Source organism: Mauremys mutica, chromosome 3 (assembly GCF_020497125.1).
Source record: "Mauremys mutica isolate MM-2020 ecotype Southern chromosome 3, ASM2049712v1, whole genome shotgun sequence".
Classification (NCBI taxonomy): Eukaryota; Metazoa; Chordata; order Testudines; family Geoemydidae; genus Mauremys; species Mauremys mutica.
In genome coordinates this window covers 108,186,366-108,197,783 of record NC_059074.1, presented here as the reverse complement: position 1 = coordinate 108,197,783, position 11,418 = coordinate 108,186,366, and the positions used below count along the sequence as shown (strand labels likewise).

Genomic DNA, 11,418 nt, shown 5'->3' with positions numbered 1-11,418 from the left:
CTCTCTAACGGTGAGTTTGCAACTAGATAATGGAACGACTGACTTACTGAACTGCTGCTGTATGTGTAAGTGGGGGGTGGCTTCCATTTTCATTTGAGTCAATTGGAGAATTTTGGGATAGAGAATAAAGGAAGTTGGTCTATGGGATTTTAGGATACTTTTGGCAGACTACTACAACTCAAGTCGGGAGGACTGCATCTACACTGCAAAGCAACAGGGCTTGAACCTTGGGTCTTGGCATGACTTGGGCTTGGATCCTGCATCCCCACAAGGTCCTAGAACCCTAGGTCTGAGGCTGAGTCCGAGAGATTCGTGTGTAGATGGAAGGGGTGGAGGTTGGGCTCACGCCTGAGTCTAAGCCCAAGCTTTCATCCAACTGTAAAGATACCCTTTTAGCCCTACAGCCTGAGTCAATTGACCTGGGCTCTGAGATTCGTGAGTTTTATATTGCAGTGAAGGCAAACACCCTTTGTGGTGTTCTACAATCTACCAATATCCTTCTTCCGTTATGGTAACTTTTGTACAGCACAGAGTATCTTAGACCTTATTGACACTCAGCTACATTACTGCCTTTGCTTACCTGAATACAATCTCATTGAAATCCTGTTGGGTTGAAATCAGTGGGATTGCCCAGATGTAATTGTCAGGCAAAATTTATTCTTATAACAGAGTCACCTGTTTTGTTTTGTGTTCTATCTCTCCTGATAAAATTTAGTATCTTATTTCCTTTTATTTGACTGCAGATGTGCCTTGAGCTAATAGTTTAAATGATTTATTTTTTTTCATAGTAACTCCCACTTTTCATCTAATCAGTGCACTGAAAGGTTTTTTTTAAGTTAGAGCTTGTGGCCAAATTCTGTGCTGATTTACACACCAGGCATTTCCATTAATTTATGATGGATTGCAGGGGTCATAAGTCAATGCAGTATTTGGCCTATAGCCTCTAGTTTATTTTTGTTCTCAAACTAAAAACCACATTCTGCTCTGTTGAAGATAAAAGCACTTAGCCAAAAAAATTTAACAGACCTCTTTGCATAACCAGTCCAGAGAAAATGACATAAAATTATGCCCTTTTGATTTTTGTATGAGTTTGGATATGGCTGTGCTGGAGGCTTCCACATTCATGCTCTGTTCTGAATGTGGTCTGTATTTGATAATGCTGGGGAGAATTTCAAAAATGTTGAAATGTAAGTGAAAATCGGGGGGAAATTTCTATAATTTTGTGCATGTTTTCTTCCCTGCTTTTCACTAGTTCTAGTATTTGATCTATGCAAACATTCCAGGGTCCTGTGTATTCCAAACAATTTGCCATGGAGTCCACCCTAATTTTTTATTCATTTAAAAATAATAATTTAAATGAAACTGTCACATAATTTCCAGCCTGTTGCACCAGAGAGCTGCAGTGGCAAAGGATCTTGACCCAGAGTACACAGGAGCTTGAGTATGCCCCATAAATGAACGTATAACATGTTATGTGACCTGTTCTAATTATCCAAAGCAGAACAGACTTCCTAGTAATTCCTTTATTGGACATAATCATTGTACCAGTAGCAAGTGTTTTTAGCACTAGAGTAGAAATAAGTACTTCAGTACCTTGTTGAATTGGGGCCTTGCTAAATTGACTGCACTATAAAGACCATATCCAACTCCCATTGAATCAGGTCGAACCCAAGTGATGTTGAATATTTCGTTAGAGAAGTGTTGTTTCCATTACAGTGTACAACATTTTTAACATTTAAAAACTATTATTAAAATATGTAGTTTTAAAACATATTTTATCTTTATAAGGAGCAGATTGCTGTTTAATTGGCAACTGTCATGTATCAGTAGCTGAGAAATGTACTTCCTGAATATGATTAATGACTCATTTCTCTTCCATATCAGTTTATTACAGCTGAATGATGTATGGATTATAAACTACAAAGTATATTCTGAACTTCTAAGTGGAGATACAATATGTTTTAAAACTATCATAAGAAGTCCAAAATATTTTCAACTAATACAAAAGTTTGTTGTCGTTAATATCTCACATTTATAAACCTCTGGCTTTCAGAAAAGAGATTTTTACATTGGTGCTTTAAATACTAGAATTGGCCAATTCCTAGCAAAATCAATACACAATTATAGTTTTTTTAAAATGCCAGATTTATTTTAATGTTTGTGTTTCAAAAGAAGGGAATGTGAAATATATTTTGCAACTGTATCTGTTGTTACACTCTCAGAATAAAAAAATAATTTGAAGAAAAAGCTGAATTTTTCATCAAAAGCTTCTGCTGAAAAATGTAGCAGAATAGAAAATTTTGAAAAAACTAAAATGTTTTCACAAAAGCTTATATTTTTTTTTAAAAAGCTATTTTTTAATTGAAATATATTTTAACAAATTTCCACTGTTTTAATACTGGTGTCTTTATTCCTCAATTATGGTGAAAGACTGTCATATATTAAAGGATGGTTAACATATGAAGACTTATTTGCTGCAGAGAGCTGGTGGAAATGTCTTATATTTTCAAAATGTAGATGAACTTTTATGAAAAATTTTGTTCCTTTTTTAACTAACTGATGTGTGACCATCTCTTAAAGACTTATGTCCTGATAACCAAGAATTTCAATGAATCAGGATTTATATGTTCAAGGTTTGTTATCACATTTATGAACTGGATTTGGATCGATGACTTAGAAGTGAAAGGTTCCCATAATGAATATCTTTAATCATTGTGTCTTCCAAATTGAACTAATATCTATTTGACCTAAAATAAGAGTTTGAAATCAGAGGGACTGTCTTAGCTGCTATTTAATTATTTATTTAAATGTACTAATCGTACAAGCACCTACTGTACTTTATATAAATAAAAGGTCAAATAAGTACAAGCTGCTAAAAGGATAATAAACCATTATTAAACACGTGCCAAGTTTTTTTTCCAAGATGTCATTATAATGTTTCAGTAATATTCCAGAATGACACATACTGCAGAGTAATCTAATAACTTAAGATGCAGGTAACCACAGGAAACTTTCTAGGTGCCTTTAACAGATTATGACAGCACCTGTGGAGAGTTTCCTTTGTTCTTGCTCAATCAAATGAGTAATTGAAGAAAGTACACAAAGGGAACTACTATCTGACAATGAAGCAAGAGAGGGTGTTCTCTACTTTGTTAGGACACATAGCTAGCAAATACCTTCAAGGTCGGTACACTGGCACATCCAGTTGGTGTGGAAATCATAGTGGAATTTTAGTATTTGATTTTTTTGCAGTTACAGAATTCATTTTTGAGACTTAGTACACTTGCAGATGCAGCAGCAGCAATGTTAGAAGACATACTTTTATATTGGCTTTCAGAACTGAGAATTTCAGTTTATTTCAAGCTACACTTTTACTACAACTGCTACAAGGAAAGGACTGAATCAGTCTGTAATAGGTTTGTTCATGTTGGTAGCGATGCCTGTTGGGGGTTTGTTTGAGTTTATTAGCTTTCACAAACTAAGCAGTGTGAAGGCCTGGGCAGTGCCCTCTTCTGCTGTAGCAAGTAGCATAGGTCATTCAGTAGGTGGCACACTTCCCTCTGAGACAGTACTGAACCAATGCACCAGCATAGTATTAAAGGACATTGTGCTGTGGGAAATATCATGAGATGTAAAACCAAGGTCCCAACCACTTGTGCTCATTAAGAGTCCCATGTCATGTTTCAGAAGAGTAATAGTGTTAGCCTCAGTAATATGGTCAAAATTCAGCTGATTTGTTTGGGCAATTTTAAGTTTTCCTCTCTAAATTCCCCTTGCCATTTCAAGTGGGTATGGTATTTTCTTCACCTATCCTCAAATTGTCAGGCAGTATTACTGTGTGCAGTGTTCCACCCCAAAATAAGTGAAATTCTCTCTCTAGATAAAAAGCTCTCTGGGATTCTTTGGAATGAAGATATTCTAAAAGTTGAAGTTGGCTGTTTGAGAAGGCTATTAATGAGAGGATATCAGGTACTAATGAGAATGTAAGTAGTTAAGCTTTAAAAAATAAATCCATGTAATTGTTAAGGTTATATAACTCAGATGTTGTTAAATCATGCCATGCTTTTGGCAAGCTTTTACTTCATCTGTGCTAAGAAAAACTGAAAAAAAATGATTGAATACAATATGCAAAATAAATTTGAGAACTGTTTCATTTGAAAAGAAAAAAGAGAGAGAGAGAAGTGACCTGATCCTGTTAGTATAGTGTGTGGATGTTGACAGGGGAAATTTTTTTAATGCCTGAAAGTAAGGATTTTTAAAAAAATTATCTGATTCTGATATTAAAATGCAAGATCAATGACAAAATGGGGGTGGCACTCAAGGGATTAATTTATTTTAAATTAGAAGTGCTCTTAATGACTTGGCAGAATATACAATGCTGCCTGCACATTCTCTTATCCACCTTGCTAATTAGCTCTGAAAAAAATGTGAAGAGTAAAAGTTACATTATTCAAATTTTTTCCAAGTTTGTGGGCCTTAAAAAGTCCTGAAATGGCCAATATCTATAATTACAGTTTTCAAAAATCTCTGCCCCTCGCTCATTTTTTTTCCTAATCACTATGTCAAATGGTGATGTGTTACTATCAAGTTACAGATACTCATACATAACAAGTTAGTTCTGCCCCAGATATTTTTTAAGTAAAGGTATAGATTTTGCAAAAGGAAATCACATTTTTTAATAGACAGCTCAGAGAAACATTTTCCTCCAGGAAATGGTTCCATTAATTCTTTACCATGCGAAGAGCACATCCCGTGGGGGCATGGATCAGCATTCACGTCGCACTCCCAGTCAGTCCCTGGGCCGGGCCGGGGAAGCTAATGATCCAACCAGCAGACCAAATTTGATGATGAATCCTGGTCATGTGCCACCTGAGGCACGTTGCACATACACTAAAAAGCACATCCCTTCTACTAATCCCTCTTCCATTATTATTTACACACAGTGGAAAGCTAAATACCTTCACTTTCGTCCTCTTCCACACCATTTGAGGGTGAGCTCCAAGAAATGTCTGGCATAAAGATCTGCTTCATTGTGACTTAATCAGATTATGTGGAAAAGTCATGGAAAAAATTCAATGTGAGGAAAAATTAGTACTATTTAGATTAGCGAGTGCATAGGTAAGAAAAGATATAATAGAGTTGCTTAAAATAACTAATGGGATAGAGAAGGAAAATTGGGAGGGTCGGTTTACCTTCTCTTAATACAAGAACGAGGTGGCATTCAATCAAAATGAAAAGCAACACATCTAAAACTGATAAAGGGAAACATTTTTTAACCTCATGAATAATTGACTAGTGGAACTCATTGCCAAATAGATATAACTATACAAAAGAGTTTACAAGCATTCATAAAAAGATTACATGTTTATATGAATAAAAATACCCTGCCACCTGAGCAAGCAATGCTCCATAGAGAGACCCTGCTGCTACCTATGGCAGGTGGGAGACAAATATAAACAATTACTTTCCTTTTGGCAGCTCCCTCCCTCTGCCCTTGCCAGGGTTCTAGTGCCCTCTCCTCCCTGTTCTTGTCCTCAGAGCAGCTACTGACCGATTCTGATCGTCCCTTTCCCCCTCTTCCAACTGCAGCTCCCTCCCCTTAGTTCCCATCTCCAGCAGAACCCATGATGAGTGGCTGATTGCAACCCAGCTCACGGCCTGTCTAAGACTAAACTAAGCATAGTAAACTGAGTGCAGACCAGTGCCCTGAGCCTAAGATCCAGCTCAATGCCTCTCTCCTCAAGGAGAAAAAAAAAAGGACCTTTTCTCCAGCAGCCCCTTCTCTCATAGAGACAAGAAATACACACTCCCCCCAGCATCGGAAAGACATCCCCAGTTGTGTGAGTAGGTGCCTTTATAGGCCTCAGGGACGGTGTGTGAACAGATATGTGGGTGTGGGGGGAAGTGAGTGTGAGTGGATTGTGTGGGTTTGAGGGAACCCTGAGTGGGAAAACAGAAAAAGAAGGAGGATAAGATACACCAAAATATAGTCAAATGAAGGGGAGAAAAGGAGTGAAGGAAAAGAGAAGTAAGTATAAACATAAACAATACATAATACATTAAAATAATAATATAAAGCTATTTCTATTAACATTGGTTTATTGATTTGGATTCCCATTAACAAATTTGGATTCCCATTAGTTTCCTGAACCATCCAGTCCCCAAGAAAAAACACAGTTCATTGAGGAGTAATAATAAAATTACTAATAATTTGCACCTCTTCCTTTTGAGGCCATCAGATAAGTTTCTACATTTGGATTAATTTAGCCACACAATAACTATGTTGAAGCAGGTAAATATCATCAGCTCCTTTCTACAAATGGAGAAATTGTACTAATACTATGATTTCGCTAATAGTAGCTTGATGACAAAGTAGTCTGGTCTTCAAGTGCACAGTGTAAGAGCACAGAGGTCAGGTAATTTTTCTCAATGAAAGAATGTATTTCTTTAAACGTGTTAGCTATTGTTAAAAGTTATTTTACATTTCAACTCAATTGCTCTAGACGAGTAAGAAAAATAATACGTCATTTTCTATTGTCTGGTTGTGGGAGCAGCAGCAGTTTTCAAAGCTAATAAATGATGTAAGCTCCAAGATCAGATCAGATTGGATTTTAATATAAATGGCAATGTTTAATAAATTGTGTACAATGCTGATGATTGTTATAATTAATTATATTTTCACTGTAGCAACAGCTATGATGTGCTAGGTGCTTTCCACACAGACAAGAATGAATGATCCTAGTGGCCTGTGTATTTTAAATAACAGTTGAAAATCTGACTCTTTGGAATTTTCTTACTTTTTGACTTCAACTTCTTTGTTTAAAAAACAAATGGTAAAAATATAAAGGTAATGTCACAGAACCCAGAAAGGAGAGAGAATGGGTGACTCAGGTGCCCCTACTGCCTCTTCATGAAAGAACCTGCTCAGGCCACGAGACTACGGGGACTATCATGGCATAGCTAAAGTGCTGTAGCTGTACTGGTATAACCCTATAATGTAGATGCAGCCTACATGACGGAAAAGGTTTTTCTGTCAGTGTAGGAGCACCACCTCTCCCAGAGATGGTAGCTAGGTCAACAGAAGCATACTTTGGTAAACCTCACTGTGCCTGCACTGTGGTTAGGTTGGCATAGCTACTGTGCTCAAGGGTATGGATTTTTCACACCCCTGAATGCTATAGCTATGTCAATTTAATTTTAAATGTAGACCAGGCCAGGTAGGTGCTCTACCAACCCAAGACAGTGTTTCCACCTGCTCTCCCCTGGTGTTGGCTCTGTCAAGACACATGCAGTCAAACGTAGGCTATGCAGCTTGTCAAAAATAGCTTTGGAGCCAGAACTGAAAGAGACCTTCATGCCATTGGCTTAAAAATCATGATACTTTAAACATTATAAATGCTGGGTTCTTTTTATTTGCCTTCTGGTATTTGAGTCTTCAGGATTCACTTTTCTTTGCAACTATAAGGGCTAGAAACTTTTTTAAATGAAAGCTGAGATTCTCATTTAATCATATGACTCCAGTAGCTGGGGATTTAAGAAAATCACCAAATCTTGCAAGATTTGTGATAACATTGCAAGTTGGCAACACTGTAAAAAATGTCAATTTTGTGTGGGCCTGAATTTTCATTACAGGTTTACAAAACCTAGTATGAATAAAAAGTTTTCAGTATGAAAATTAGAATAAATGATGCTTAAAAAAATAAACATTCTGCTCAAGCACCGTGAAGCCAAACAATTAAGATGATTGTGCTAGTACCTAGAAACAAAAGTGAAACTAGCCAGCTTGGCTTTACTCCGCGTAAAAAGGTAAAACCAAAAGCACAAATGGTGAAAAATAACTGATTTGTAATATCCATATTGGTTTAATTATGAAGGATATTATTACTACACACATAAGGAATTTTATTTAAATATATGACTTTATTTTGATTTTATTTCTCTATTTAATTACTCATTTGGAACACTAAAGACTTGTTTTATTGTATGAAGTAGTAAGAAAAATAGTGGAATGAACGTAAAAAAGTTAAATCAGAGTACTTTGTTTCTTTCTTGCTTTACATAGTACTACAAGAGAATATTTTCCCCTGAGTTATGTGCTTATTGGAGACAAACTATATTAAGAAAAAGGTGGGCACAGATATTCTAGAATAGAATGAATTGGCACCACCCTCTTATTTCTGCCCTTCATATCTCTCTTTACTCCCTAGAACATGAGAGCAAAAGCAGCTGATATAAAACGTTCTGAATCCTCATTGGCTGGCAGGGTCACAACTTAAGCGAACAGCAGACCACAGAGACCATATTGGGCACAAGTGGAGCACTTGTCCTGTCTCAGCCTTTTCATTGTCTGCTGCAGCCTGCAGGCCTCTGTACTCAGAGCAGCAGCCTTGAAAGTAAATATTGCTAATAAGTTCACATGTATGACATCCAGTCTTCTTTAAGATGAACGTTACCTATCATCTATAACACTGAAAGCAGGGAGTCCTGCAGCTGACAATAGTTTGTATTATTTTGTATACGTATATTAAACAAGTTACTTCATTTTTAAAATTGTTTTCTAGCGACTCTTCAGATAGATATGAAAATAAAACATTTTAAAACAAGTAAACAAAATAAGCCCAGAAAATGTTTAAAGCTGAAGATTCTCTTTTGGAAATACACACCGAGTTTAGAAATAGACACTGAGTTTGCAATCAGAGTAGTCTGGAAAAAGCCAGTACTGCTTTGAGCAATTTGTTTTGTTTTTATATTTCCAAAATTCCATTTAGAGAGTAATGGAATAATTGCTGAGAATCCTATAAACCTTCCCTTTGGGAGTAGGGGGCAAAGCAGCACATGATTTAAAATACGTATTGCATGACACATTAGACAAGCTACTTGGACTAGGGATGGGAACCGCAAGAAAACAGGTTCAAATGCTCTAGAAATGCAGTCAGCATCAGGAACTCTGGTATTATTTTGTTCTTTCTGACAGATAACATGATCTTGACCAGGCGAGGGAAAGGGGGTGGAGGTGGTGGAAAATAAAAAGGGCGGGGGGGGGAGGATCCCACATCCTTAAAGGAAATTCTCAAGCTGGGAAGACGCACAACTTTTGCATGGCAAGTTGAGACTGGCTCTCCTGGGAGTTCCCTTTTCAAAGGAGGGGGAGGGGGAAGCAGAGATCTCCTCTGGCTGGGGGAGGCAGCTGCTTTGCACTCGGAAGCCCTGCCTCTTCCCTCCCCCTCTTTCTGTCTGCACAGTGCACCTCTCTCTCTCTCACACACATACACACACAGAGCCCATCATTCTCTGGAACTGGATCTTCTGGTTCAACCTCCCTCCCTCTCGCGCTCCCTCCCTGGGACGCGCTGGGGGATCCGATGACATCACTGGCTGAGCTCTCCCCTCTCTCTCCTTGTAACTTCTGTTCTGGGAAGTGGTGCCAGGAATAACCCAGTCTGTCTGCAGCTCCGAGAGGCTCCCTCCTCCGGAAAAAAACTGCGGCTTCTCCGGCCTCTCTCTCGCCCTGATTTTATTCTCATTTTAAATCAAGCTCCACCATTTAAAGCGAGAGAGAGAGAGAGAGAGAGGAAGCCCGAGAGCAATGGTCTATCCTACTACAAGTCAATGAACCAGACGCCCCTTGGCTGCCGGAATATCTCGATCTGTCTCTATATAAAGCAATGCCGCGGGCCACCTCGCTCCAGGCACCACCTTAGCAAAGGAGCAACAAGAGCCCCCCAGCGGAACCAACAACAACAAGGGCACCAGGAGGGGTTTCCTCCTTCCGGCTCGGTGACTTTCCAGGTGAGCGGCAGCAGCTGCTGCAAGGACCCCTCCCCCCCTTACCCCTACCCTCCCCGCCCCTGTCACAGGCACCAGCTGACAGCCGCTTTGAGCTGGTGCGGGGGGGGGCGAGCGAGAAGGGGAGAGACACTCGTTGAATGGTGATTTATTTATTTATTTTGACTGTAGCAGGAAAAGTCCTTGACAAGTTGGGTGTTTTGAGGGCGCAGGCTTGCGAGGGTCTCTGGAGCAACTTGCAAGTGCGCGGTGGCACTGGGGGCTGTCTGGCTGCAGCAGGGGTCCATGAAGGACATGTGAAGAATGGGAGGGGGGCATGGAGGGAAACCAGTGGGGCTGTAAACCCACCCGAGCGGTAAGTCGCCTCTCGAGGCGTGCTGAGCTTGTTGCGATCATCGGCCCGTTTTCCCTCGGATGCTGGGAACCGTTCCCCTCTTCTTGCACTGGGGGTGTCTTTGTTAGTGGCCCGCTGTTAGGAAATGTGGGGAATACCCAGCATGTAAGTGTATGCAGATTAGGAGCAGGCTGCCTTGCGTAATCTCCTCCTGTGGCGAAGAATGGGCATGGTTACTAAGGAGAGACACGCAGGAGGGGACACGGCTGCTCGGCTCTCACGCTGGGCTCCCGATGGCAAGGTGGGGGGGGGGGAGACGCAGACGCTCGGTGGAGGGGCAGGGGGTTGCATGGAAGAGGGGGGTTGCTGCTGGAATGATCCCAGGGGCTGGACGGGGAGAGAAGCGGAGGGGAGGAGAGGGGTGGCTTGACGGACGCTTCAGCTGGCTGTCGCGGCTGACTTGTCCTTGTGCGTATATGGGGGAGGGGGGGACGCGCGTGTGCGCCCCGGGCTGGAGGCGGCGGGGGCTGGATGCGTGTGCGGGGCTGTGCTGCGCGCTGCGCCTTGATGCCTGTTCCCTGAAGTGGGTGGAACGTTGGCCCGTTCCGGGAATGTTCCATGACGTGTAAAAGCCACAGGAAGGGGGTTAACAAGGGGCTCTGCCTGCTGCTGCTGCTGCCATCAAAGCAGATGTGCTCGCTCTCCTTTTGCACATTCTAAACAGACCATTGTTCCCTTGGGGGAGGGAGGCTGGAAGCCAGCTTGCAAGGGGAGGGGGAGCGGCCGCTGTCAGTGCAGAAATGAATTTATTATATAACCGGTGTCTATGGTCTGGCTGCATCTGATTATGTAACAGGCACATCCATGATTGTTATATGTGAGACCCTACCTTGAAACATCTACGCTGCAATGTATGTGTATGGGGGGCGTCATAATGTGCAACCAGATATTAGTCCTTCACGGAGCTCTGTGCTGTGAAGGAGGAAGGAAGGGATATTCTTCAAGTTGTTTCTCACAGTTTTCTTTGGAATATATTACCTCTGTAATTATGGGAAAATAATATTTGGAGGGGAAATCCTAGGTTTGGAGGGGAAATCCCAGGTTTAGTTTGGCTAGTATTACTTCACATTTACTGTCTGGAGTTCTTTACATTTTCAAAGTGCTTCACAAACATTCACCATTCCCTGCTTACAACACCCCTGAGAAATAAGTACAGTAAATGTTATTATCCCCATTTTACAAACGAGAAAGTGAAGCAGAGAGGAAGGAGATGCTATTTCTGTTCTGTTTAATATACT

General features: G+C 40.4%; 1 protein-coding gene across 1 annotated transcript in view; it reads left to right on the top strand.

The window, feature by feature from the left end:
• Positions 1 to 9,363: 9,363 nt before the first annotated feature.
• Positions 9,364 to 11,418, top strand: part of HIVEP2 (HIVEP zinc finger 2) — a 180,427-nt gene continuing 178,372 nt past the window's right edge. Inside the window, exon 1 of the mRNA XM_045010764.1 lies at positions 9,364 to 9,789. The gene's annotated coding sequence lies outside the window, so the exon portion shown is untranslated. The remainder of the gene's footprint in view (positions 9,790 to 11,418) is intronic.